A 13,328-nucleotide genomic window follows, 5' to 3' on the forward strand; every position below is an offset into this window, starting at 1 on the left:
CAATGTTGTATTAGTTTCTGCTGCACAGCAAAGTGAATCAGTTATATGTATACATATATCCCCTGTTTTTTGGATTTCCTTCCCATTTAGGTCACCGAAGATCATGGAGTAGAGTTCCCTGTGCTATGTAGTGGGTTCTCATTAATTATCTATTTTATACATAGTAGTGTATATACGTCAATCTCAATCTCCCAGTTTGTCCCATCCCCCCTTTCTCCACTTGGTAACCATAAGTTTGTTCCTTACATCTGTGACTGTATTTCTGCTTTGCAAATAAATTCATCTGTACCATTTTTCTAGATTCCACATGTAAGCGATATTGTATGATATTTGTTTTTCTCCTTCTGACTTACTTGACTCTGTATAACAATCTCTAGGACGATCCATGTCTCTGTAAATGGCACTATTTTGTTCCTTTTTATGGCTGAGTAATATTCCATCGTATATATGTACTATATCTTCTTTATCCTTTCCTCTGTTGATGGACATTTAGGTTGCTTCCATGTCCTGGCTATTGTAAACAGTGCTGCAATGAACATTGGGGTGCATGCATACTTTCAAATTACGGTTTTCTCCAGGTATATGCCTTGGAATGAGATTGCTGGGTCATATAGTAGCTCTATTTTTAGTTTTTTAAAGAACCTCCAAAGTGTTCTCCATAGTGGCTGCTTCTTAAACCTAGCCTTTCACCTCCTGATCAGGAGGAAGGTATAAGCATACTTGTATTCTAATCCCATAGCCAACAACTTGATTTCTTTAGCTTCCAATCTTCCATCCTAGACCTCCCAGGACCTTAATTTGTGTCTCTGTCTCCCTTTGCCTTCCTCTTCTAAAAGTACCTGACATTGATTTTAGAACCCACCCTAAATCCAGGATGATCTCACTCAAGATCTTTAACTTAATTACCTCTGCAAGATCCATTCCATGTAGGGTCACATTCACAGGTTCTGGTTAGATATTCTGGGGTGGGGGTGGGGCTGGTGGAACATCATTCAACTAACTACAACCTAGGAATAGAGAAGCAAGAAGCACTAACTGCTCTTAAGGGGAGGCAAGCAGGAGCGAAGAAATGGTACACTTGCCTCTGCTTCAAACAGCTTATCCTTTGCCTCTGGACAAGTTATACCCCAGGCTTGATGATCAAAAATAGTCTGATATAACTCGACCTGAAGAGAAACCTACTCCAACGGAGCTAATAAAACAAAAATTACCTTTATCTTTTTTTTTTTTAAAGAATTGGCATTTTCTACTTAGCAAGAGACTTTAAGGCTGCCTGTTTCCCACATCAGCTGAAATTATCATTAACCATACAACCCCGTCCCAGAGAACCCTGCCTCCTATCCACCCAAAAAAGTAAAACAGATAACGAGTTTTAATTAAAGTTGGTGATGGAGGTGAGGCTAGATCACACACAGCTTTGCAAGTCGTGTTAAAGCATTTGGATTTTATCCCAAAAGTTCTCCAAAGCTACTGAAGGGGTTTAAGAAGGGGAAGGACTGAATACAATTTCTATATATCACCTTGGCTGCTCAATTTTTTGGCCATTACACTGACAGAGTAAATGGAAGGGCCACCCATGATTGAGGGCACTTTCCTAATAGAGAATAAGTAAAAATGAATCTTTCAAAAGAAAAAAGAATATATTTACACAACAGTGGAGAACAGGATCCCAGCTGGAACTGAGGAATAGGGTGACCTAGATGCAATGGAAAGATGTGGATGCTGCACAGGCAGTAGTAATTTCCCACGCAGGAGGACGAGTCACTCAGTCAACTGAGATGTTAGGACACTATAAGGACATGCCCCCAGCATTCCTGAGATCGTGCTGAATCAAGCTCATGCAATATGTAACAAGTTAGACAGGCCTCATCCTTAGGGCACTCAAATGTCTGTAGATTTGTCATCCTGGTATTTGCTATAGAGAAACATCCCAGATTAGTAGGGACCAAGCATGAATGCCAAGCAGCACTCTTGAGCTGTGGGAGACCCCCAGCTGGGATCCCAAGGCTCACCTTCAGGGTATATCCCCAGAAGCAGACAAAGTCATGGAATCCCACTGCCAGCTTGGCTTGTTGCAGCGGGACAGGGTTGCCAGAAGGGCCTTCTAGCCTGAAGCATCTTTATCATGTGGCAGGATGCTTGGGTACCCTGGCTGCCACCCCAGGGCACAGCCATCATAGGAACTGTTCATCCTCGCAAAGGTCAGACTGCTGGAGGAAATACTCAGGCAGTGGCCCAACAGCCTTGGGGAACCCACGTTTTCAAATAGGTTGCAGATCACAAAGCATAAGCCCACCACCAAATGATCCATTCCTAATACGCCTCTAAGCCACTCTCACCCAGTTGTGTCCTCCTTGCTGCTGATATTTCCAAGAAACCCCAATCCCAAATCTACACACAGTGCCTTGGCTTCAATTTGTTCTACTCACTCAGCAGAGAGATGGACTGAACCCCACAGGCATACAAATGTGCAGAGAAAAGAAATCTATCCATGACAATAGAATAACAGTCAGGATGACAATATCAACCTTGTCCAAAAAGGTAACTGCCACCAAATAGTTTTTCTTGCACCTAACATGCTGCTGGGAGTATGGTAGGCTTTACTCAGCACTTAGGGAATCAAAGTGAGTCAACTGTCAACTTCCCTAAACTCAGCTTGCTGGGAGGCATACACAAAACCTATCAAAATCAATTTTGGTATTTGGAAGTGGGGTGCTGCTGTAACAAATACCTGAAAATATAAGCATGGCTTTGGAGCTGTGAGGAGCCTGGAAGAATTTTGAGGCATATGAGAGAGAAAACCTAAATTGACTGCAATAGACTTTAGTAGAAGGGATTTGAAGACACTGAAGATTATGGCTCTGAAGGAAGTGAGGAACATGTTATTGGAAACTGGAGAAAGAGAGATGCTTGCAGTGCAGTGGCAGAAAGCTTAGCAAAACTGTCTCCTGCAGTTACATGAAAAGAAAAACATATGAGGAATGACCTTGGTTATTTAGCTAAAGAGATTCCCAAGCAAGGTGGAGAAGGTACCACCTGGCTTCTTGCTGCTTGTACGGTAGTAAAATGCACAAGGAGGCAGGTGAACTGGGGGGAAACTGTTAAACCAAGAATCAGGACTTAATGATTTCAAAAATTATTAGACTTCTCATATGTTGAAAGATGCTAAAATTCAGAAATGGCTTCCTTGCACTGTCAGTAAAATGTGACATGGAAAAAAAGCCAAGAATGTGACTATACACCTTTTGTTAAAATCTCAAGACACATCAGAGTTGCGTAACAGTATTCAGTCACATAAAGGGTCCTCTCAAGACATTAGGGTGTGTCTCACAGATCCTGTTAATCAAACCAAAGAACCAGTGCAGAGCATGGGAGCCTTGTCCCTCGGCCATCTCAGCAGGAGCACAGGGTAGAGAAGGGCTTATCTCACAAAGATCTGCAGGTATGGCTTTTGTCCAATGGCGTGAACCCCAGTGCAATCCAAGGAAGACCTATAAAGCTTTCAAGAAAGTTATTTCAGCAAAAACACTGCCAGGTTGGACTGAAGGAAATCAAGATAGTACCAAGTGAAAAGAGGCATTCGAACTCACAAAATTCTACTCACAAGAAGCAGGCTACTAGGACTATTATGCTGCAAGGAGTACTATCTTTCATTTAAAAAAAAGAAGAAGAATCACTCCGAAGATGAAACCAAGGACCCAAAGGACAGAGCCAATGAGGATCATTCCTAGCACTCGTAGTACCTCCTGTTTCCCTCTTTTTGAACAGGAATATCTATAGCTATTACTCTGTGCCTATATTCCACAGTTGTAGGTTGCAGGGGCAAGGGGTGGATAAAGTTACCTCTCCAGTTTTTTTTAATTAACTTTCATTGGAGGATAGTTGATTTACAATGTTGTATTAGTTTCAGGTGTACAGCAAAGTGAATCAGTTATACGTATACATATATCCACTCTTTTTTAGATTCTATTCCCATATTATCTCTCTAGTTTTAAAAATTGATAAATGTAGAGGAATTTTACCCAGAGTGCAGTTTCTGATTTGGATAGTGAGATGCGGGACTTTGAACAGAGGCTGTAATGGGATGGCTTTAGACTAGAATACGGCAACAGAAACGAGACGTCACTTCTGAAATTACATGACATAGATCGTAATGTCCATCTTGTAGCATACTCTCTCCCTCGCTGTCTTCGCTGTAGTGAGCAGCCAGGTTGGGGAAGCCCTCACAGCAAGGAAATGAGGGTAGTCTTTGGCCAACAACCAACTAGAAACTGCAGACAGAACCCAGCTGATGGCCAGCCAGAAACTGAGGTCCTCAGCCTTACAACTGCAAGGAACTGAATTCTGCCAACAACCACGTGAGCTTAGCAGCAGTTCCTTCCCCAGTCAGTCCTTGAAAACAGCCCGCAACCCAGGCCCACACCCTGACTGCACCCTGATGAGAAGTCCTAAGCAGCAGACCCAGCTAAGCCATGCCCACACTGCTAATCCAAAGAAACTATGAGCTAAGAAATGTGATTTAAGTTTCTAAGTTTGTGGTAAATGGTTACACAGCGATAGATAACTAATACAGAGTTTAGTGACCTAGCCTGGGCTTTCCAGAAGTCTACAAGTAGAGCACAGCACTCACAACTTAATGCTCAAGACCCTGGGGGCAGGACTTCCCTGGTGGTCCAGTGGTTAAGATTCTACCCTGCAGTGCAGGGGATGCTGGTTCGATCCCTGGTCGAGGACTAAGGTTCCACATGCCGCAGGGCAACTAAGCCCGTTCACCACAACTACTGAGCCTGCACACCTCAACTAGAGAGCCCACATGCTGCAAATTACAGAGCCCACACGCTCTGGTGCCTGTGGGCCACAACTAGAGAGCCCAGGTGCCACAACTAGAGAGAAGCCCACACACCACAATAAACAGCCCGGGCACCGCAACAAAAGAAAGATCCTGCATGCAGCAACTAAGACCCGACACAGCCAATAGATAAATAAATAAATATCAGGACTCCTGGGGAGCGCTTCCAAAGAAGGGCTTTGGCTCATTCCTTGCAAATACCTTAGCCTAATGGATATGCTTGTTAGGTACATTGTTCACTATTCATTTACTCATTCATTCAATTCAGACTTAGCACCAACTGCCTACCTGGCACTGTTATTCTAGGGGCTAGTTATAGGCATCGGTGAGGCAGATGATGTCTGCCCTTATGGAACTGACATTCTAGAAAGCGGTGGTAAAAATAAGAAGCAAGTGAAAAAATAAATAAATAAAAGGCATTTTCAAGCTGTGGTAAGCTATTCAGTAAATAAGGAGGATGATGAGATAGCTGTGATTCCGAGGAAGGAACTCCTTTATTTAGGTAGACCAGTCAGGGGAGTCCACTGATGAGGTGACAGCTAAGCAGAGAACTAAAAAGTAAGAAGCAGCCAACAACACAAAGTACCGAGGGCAGAGGAAACAGCAAGTGCAAAGGCCCTGAGGCAGAGCCAAGGAACAGATGGCAGCCAGTGGGGTTAGGATCAGTGAGTAAAGCAGGGGAGTAGCAGGCAAGAAGGTCAGAGAGTTGGGTAGTGCCAGACAACTTGGCACCTTGTAGAACATACTCGGGAGTCTAGTTTTTATTCCTAGTGTATCAAGTAGCCATGGAAAGGTTTTTTGAAAGGGGATTGACATGATCTGATATTCAGAGAAATCCAGTGCTTTCCTTCAGGCTTTCTTTCACTTATCTGAATCAGTGATGTGTCATGGGATGGAAACAAACCACGAGACTCCTGGAAAAACCATAGCAGCGATTTTGTACTTATTCCCTTAATCGCTCATAGTCCTATTTCTTTTACAGCCTGTACCTGAAGACTTACTGTCTTCCCAGGTGTTGCCGCGTGCAGCCACGAAGCTGGCAGGACTGCCATTGATGTGGGCATCCTCACAGGGGGTCATGCCTGAGGCAATCCTGACTGGTCCTTAGAGGAGTGAAGACAATTCCAGGGAGATGCAGCCACACCTGGCCATCAGGGATATACCAGAGCATCAAGCCACTTGTCCGTAGGTGGTGACAGCGGAATATAGTCTCTCCTAGCCTGTCTTCTCCTTCTCACTTTGGTTTCTTGTTTTTATCTCTAAAAAGAAATCAGTAAAAATGCAGAGAGTTGTTCACGTGTGACACGTACACTTGTCTGCAAGGATATTATCCCTCAATAAACAGTAAAAATGAAAGGGTACATATAATTTCATAATGAAAATAAAACCTGCACAACTGATTTGGTTTTTTATTCATGAGCTTTAAAAATGATCCTCTCCAGCACTTCCCTTCCCTCTGCCCCTGCTGTAATGTGGCTGCACTGTTCACGCTGTGTGTTGTGGACCATCAGAGCTTTCTCCCTGTGATGATTCCTCATCAAACTACCAATGAGAAGAGTACGGGACTCCATTCCCACAAGGATGCCTCCAGACCTTCAGGCCCTCAGATTTTCAAAGTCTGCAGGAGCAATAATGAAAGTCCTTCTCCTTCTCCTTCTCCTGACTGCCCCCTTTCAGGCCCCTCTGGGTGGCCCCCTCCTGGATCGCTGGAGCTCCTGGAACCAGCAGCAGGCTTTCTGAAGAGATGGTGCTATTCCAGAGCGCTAACAAGGAAATGAGCCTGCCTCTGAGATTCCACAAGCTCACTTTGTTCAGTCATAATCACTTGCCATTTCAGATTGCTCATTATGTGAACTTGCCGTTGTCTGAGACACTCCAGGTGATGAAGTGCAAGGGGGAACAGCAATAATATCCTTTTTGTGTCAGTGAAATAGCCTGTAAACGCCTAACTAATTAACACCATCTGATGTTCACATTTCCTCATTCAAGCAAACTAGAAGGCTATCGGTGCCAGGTTTTCTTCTAATCTGGGATACAGTAAACAGTGGCAGAGGACAATTCCTGACCTCTGCATTCTCAAAAAAGCTCAAAAAAAAATAATTATGTATCTTGGGGGATATCAGGCTTGACCTGTTACTTCCTAATGCTTGACCTGGACCTGCTTTATCTATACATATGTAACCACTCTGGCCTGAAGAAAGCCCCTTTTACACTAACAGGCATGTCTCAATCTGCTGTAAAGGTTCTCTAAGGTCTGCTCCACTGAGCTTTTGAAAAAAGAATGCACAGTATTTATTTGACCTATTTCTCAGGCATTGAGACTTTGGTAAAAGACAGTTATGCCTCTTTTTCAAGATCTCTCTTCTCTCTCTCCTTTTGACTACTTTTAGCTAATTTTACCTCTGTAAGCTATCAGTAAAAGAGCTTCCACATTTCCAGTTGCTTACGCTGCTATTTCTTGATTTGGAAGTTCTACAGACATTGTCAAGGATTTAGCTCAATTTTGCACAACCTGTGTCTCCCCTCTCCCATCTTCCCAACAAAATTATATCACTATTTTAGTAAATAATCAATCAGTCATCAGGGATTGTATTAATATGCATATGTAAATATCCTCTATAGTCTAATAATAAAGTGACATCACGTATTCCCTGAAATCATGCACTGAGAGAGGAGAAACATCTCTGAAGCATCCTATCAATATCCTGAAATAATGTATGTAACTTCCATTTTATCATAACAAAACATCAGAAAACCCAAACTGAGAGACATTCAAAAAAACAACTGACCAGTGCTGTTCAAAAATGTCTGTAATGAAAGATCAGGAAAGACTGGGGAAGTGTCACAGAGTCAAAGAGACTAAGGAGACATAACAACCAAATATAACATGGAGTCCTGGATTGGATGCTGGAAGAGAAAGCAACATTAATGGGAAAACTGGTGAAATCTGAATAAATTTTGTATTTTAATTGATAGTGTTATATCTAGGATACTTATACCAAGGATAAATGTTCTATGGTTATAGAAGATGTTAACATAGGTGATGCTGGGAGAAGGGTATCCAGGAATTCACAATAATATTTTTCAACTCTCATATAAACCTAAAGTTATCTCAAAATAAGAAGTTTTAAAAGCAAATAAATAAATAAAATTGAATGAGAATATGATTCATTTAAAAATAAGCTAAAAAATTACAAGTGTAAGGAGATCCCTTGTGGCCTAGTGGTTAGGATTCGGGGTTTCACTGCCATGGCCTAGGTTCAATCCCTGGTCAGGGAACTGAGACCCCACAAGCCACACAGCACAGCCAAAAAAAAAAAAAAATTACATGTGTAATGTTACAGGTGGCAAAATTAATGGCAGTGATATATAAATCACTGCTTGACTTAGTACAATGACTGGTATGTAGAATATGTTGGGGGTGGGGGAGGAAGGGAATCATGTGTCTCCATATGATGGCATAAAGATCAATAAGTCGACCACTGAAATAGAATAGAGAACCTAAATTTAGATCTACACTTTTGTGGCAGCTTATTTTTTTACAAAGGTACTAAAGCAATTATTTGGAGAGAATTTTCAAAAATTGATTCTGCAATAATTTGATATCCATACAAAAAAAAAGAATCTAAATTTTTAATCTTAAAACCTATGCCCCAAAAAATAATTCAAGGTGAATCATGAACCTACACGTAAAAGTAAAAACCATAAAGCTCTTCAAGGTAATACATAAGAGAGTATAATTTGGCCTGGCAGGGAGGGAGGAAAGGAAGCAAGGGGAGAGAAAGATTTCACAGGTCACAAAAAACCATAATCATAAAAGAAAAAATGTTAAATTAGATCTCATCAAAACTCAAACCTTTTGCTGATCAGGTAGGGAGAAAATTTCACAAAACATTGTGATATATGCACAAAACATCTGACAAAGAATTATTATCCAGGCTATATAAAGATTCCCTACAATTCAATCATAAAAAGACCAACAACACAATAAAGCAAAATGGCAAAAGATTTGAGCAGACACTTCACAAAAGAAGATACACAGATTGTCAAAAAACACATGAAAAAAAGTGTTCAATATAAGTAGTCATCAGGAGAATACAAATTAGAACCACAATAAGGTATCTATACATGCATTCACCAGAATGGCTAAAACTGTAAAAAAGTGACACCACCAAATGTTGGCAAGAATGTGGAGCAACTGGAATTCTCATACATTGTTGGTGAGAGTGTGAAATGTCATGTCCACTGTAGAAAATGGTTTGGTAGTATTTTTTGTTTTAATTGTTGAGGTAAAACACATATCAAATTAAGCTACCATTTTGACCATTTTTAAGTGTACAGGTCATTTGAATTAAATACATTCACATTGTTGGGCAACCATCACCACCACCCACCCTCATAACCCTTTTCACCTTATAATACTGAAACGTTACACCTATGAAAAAATAACTCCCCATTCTCTCCTACTCTCAGCCCCTAGCAACCACCATCACACTTTCTTTCTGATTTTGACTCATTTAAGTACCTCCTGTAAGTGGAACCAAATGGCATTTGTCTTTTTATGACTGGCTGATTTCATTTAGCATAAAGTTCACAAGGTTCATCCACGTCGTAGCATGTTTCAGAGCTTCCTTCCTTTCTGAGGCTGGACAACATTCCATGTTGTGTGTACCACATCTTTGCTCATCAACTTTGGGTTGCTTCCACATTCTAGCCATTGTGACTAATGATGCTATGAACGTGAGTGTACAAATATCTCTTTGAGACCCTGATTTCCCTTCTTTAGGGTATATACTCAGACATGCAATTGCCAGATCATACAGTATTTCTATTTTTAATTTTTTGAGGAACTGCCGTACTGTGCACATTCCAATTTCTCCACATCCTCGCCAACTCTTTCCGGTTTGGTTTGGTTTGGTTTGGTTTGGTTTGGTTTGGTTTGGTTTGGTTTGGTTTGGCTTGGCTTGGCTTGGCTTGGCTTGGCTTGGCTTGGCTTGGTTTTGATAGTGGCCATCCTAATGGGTGTGAGGAGGTATCTCCTTGAAGTTTTGATTTATGTTTTCCTAATGATTAGTGATGTTGAGCATTTTTTTATGTGCTTGTTGGCTATTCATTTATCTTCTTTGGAGGAATATCTATTTAAATCCTTGTCCACTTTTTAATTGGGCTGTTTGGTCTTTTCATCTTTGAGTTTTTGAAAATTCTCTCTATATTCTTGATATTAACACTTTATCAGATATATAATGTGCAAATATTGTCTCCCTTTCTGTGGGTTGATTTTTACTCTGTGGATAGTGTCTTAGGACGCACAATTTTTTTTTTTTAATTTCATGGTCTAATTTGCATATTTTTTCTCTTTTGTTACCTGTGTCTTTGATGTTATATCCAAAAAGTCATTGCCAAATACAATGTTGTGAAGCTTTGTTGCATGTTTCTAAGAGTTTTATTGTTTTAGGTCATCCATTTCGGTCCTTGATTATTTTCTGTTAATTTTTGTATATGGTGTTAGATAAGGGTCCAACTTCATTCTCTGGCATGCGGATATCCAGTTTTCACAGCACTATTTTTTGAAAACCTTTTCAAAAGGTCTTGGCAACCTAGTTAAAAATCTTTTGACCATATATATAAGTTTCCTTCTGGGCTCTCTATGCTATTCCGTTGGTCTGTATATCTATTTTTATGCCAAAACCATCACACTGTTTTGATTAATATAGCTTTATAGTAAGTTTTGAAATCGAGAAGTTGTACATCGTCTTGTTCAAGATTGTTCTTGTTCTTGTCCAAGATTGTTTTGGCTATTCAGGCTCCCTTGAGATTCCATATGAATTTTAGAATGGATTTTTTTTTTAATTTCTGCAAAAAAAACTTCATTGGGATTTTGATAGTGGTTGCATTCTATCTGTAGATTACATAGGGTATTATTGACATTTTAACAATAACTATTCCAATCCATAAATGTGGAATTCATTTATGTCAATTTTTTCATCAATGTTTTATAGTTTTCATTGTACAAGTCTTTCACCTCTGGTTAATTTCTAAGGATTTTATTCTTTTTTATGCTATTGATATGTGAAATTGTTTTTTAATTTCCTTTTCAAATTATTGTGTACAGAGATGAAACTGATTTTTTTCTTTTTCTGCTGAATTTTATTTGCAAATGTTTTATTAAGCATTTTTGTGTTAACACTTATGAGAGTTAATGGTTTGTAGTATTCTGTAGTATTAGTGTTCTAATACATTTGACGCAGTTTTAGTACATAATTTTAGCACCAGGGTAATGCTACCTTCATCCAATAAGTTGGGAATTATTTTTTTAAATCTATTTTCTGAAGAAAAATCTTGCTTAAGATTCCTAACATTTTTTCGAGATGAAACTGATTTTTGTGTGTTGACTTAGTATTCTGCTACTTTGCTGAATTCATTTATTAGTTCTAACAATTTTTTGTGGAGTCTTTAGGATTTTCTATGTATAACATTGTATAATCTGCAAACACATAATTTTACTTCTTCCTTTCCAATCTGGATGCTCTTTATTTCTTTTCCTTGCCTAATTGCTCAGCATAGAACTTCCAGCACTATGTTGAATACATGTAGTGAAAATGGGCATCGTCACCTTCTTCCTGATCTTAGAGGAAAAGCTTTCAGTCTTTCATCATTGAATATGTTTGTTGTGGATTTTTCATACATGACGTTTATTACGTTGAGGTAGGGTGTTTTCTCAAATGCCTTTTCTGCATAAATTGAGATGATTGTGTGGGTTTTTTTCCTTCATTTTATTGAGGTGGTGTATTACACTGATTGATTTTTGTATGCTGAAACACTCTTGCATTCCAGGAATAAATCCCACTTGGGCATGGTGTATAATCCTTTTAATATGTTGCTGAATTCTGTTTGCTAGTAATTTGCTGAAGATTTTTGCCTCAATGTTTATAAGGGATATTGGTCTTTAGTTTTCTTGCAGTATTTTTTGTCTGTTTTTGGTTTCAGGGTTATGCTAACCTGATAGAATGAGTGTCCCCTCCTCTTGAATTTTTTGGGAACATTTGCAAGGGATTGGTATTAATTCTTTTTAAATGTTTGGTAGAATTCACTAGTGAAACCATTGGGACCAGGACTTTCCTTTATTGGGAGATTTTTGATTGCTGGTTCAATCCCCTTACTACTTATAGGTCTATTCAGATTTTCCATTTCACTGCGATTTAATCATTTCATCTGGGCTATCCAATTTTTTGCATACAATTGTTCATAGTACTCTCTTATAATCCTTTTTATTTCTGTAGAATCAGTAGAGATACCCCCACTTTCGTTTCTGATTTTAGTAACTTGAGTCATCTTTCATTTAATTCATCTAGCTAAAGGCTTCTTCATTTTGCTGATCTTTTCAAAGTATCAACTTTTGGTTTCATTGATTTTCTGTAGTTTTTCTATTCTCTATTTTGTTAATCTCTGCTCTAATCTTTATTACCTCTATCCTTTTGTCAACTTTGGGCTTAATTTTTGGATGTAATAAAAAAAAATAAGCATGAATTAAAGGTAGTAATTAATGTTTTTTCAAGTTACCATGTGCCAAGCTTTATGCTAACTATTTTACATATATTACCTAGTGGAATATAACACCATACACTATAAGTATCGTTTTACCTGAAATTTACAAAGGAAACTGAAGCTTACATCAAGCAATTTCCCCAAAGTCACACAGCTAACACATGTCAGAAACCAAACGATCCCAAGGGTCTCTGATTTCCAAGTATACAACCATCATCTTGGGTGACTCTAGCCAGTGACATCTTGCCTGAAGAGCTTTGGGGAGGACAAAGGGGACCGTGGCTGATATCCATCCTCGTTCTGAGGCCTCGTATTTGGTAGCAGCAAAATTTGACTCAGACATTGAATGCAAAAAAGGTGAGATAACTTAAGTGAGACATTAAAGAAGCAGGAAATCTGCACATCAGGGAATGGGCAAGACTATGGACAGTAATCAATAAACACTGGTCCAATCAATCAATGGATGCACTTGACTTGTAGTGGACTTTTAGGTATGGGGCACAGCATGTAGCTATTCAACTTGTTTTTTAAAATCTTCCTTTTCAAGAATAAATTATATAATGAACATGTATCATAATCAGAAAAAAATCTAATTTTAATTCCCCTCATCCTATAGTTAGTCTTGGTTAACCATCCCACAGTTAGTCTCTGTTAAAAAAAAAAAAATCTAATCTGAATTTGATCTAAGCAAAACCACCAGGACACAATAGTATATAAAAATCTGGGAAATAGGAACTGGACTGTACATTAACTTTGCCTCCATCGTACTATTTACAGGCAGGAGGCAATGTTATAGAAAGGATTAGATATTTCATGGAAATCTAATTTATTTAGGGCTTAAATTTCTTTGAGCCCTAAAATTCTTTGTTACAAATTTCTTCTTGGTAAATAACTTACCAAGAAGGTGATCTTCAGATGTTACAATGGTCATGCT

This window comes from Hippopotamus amphibius, chromosome 4 (genome assembly GCF_030028045.1).
Source record: "Hippopotamus amphibius kiboko isolate mHipAmp2 chromosome 4, mHipAmp2.hap2, whole genome shotgun sequence".
In the NCBI taxonomy this organism is placed as follows: domain Eukaryota; kingdom Metazoa; phylum Chordata; class Mammalia; order Artiodactyla; family Hippopotamidae; genus Hippopotamus; species Hippopotamus amphibius.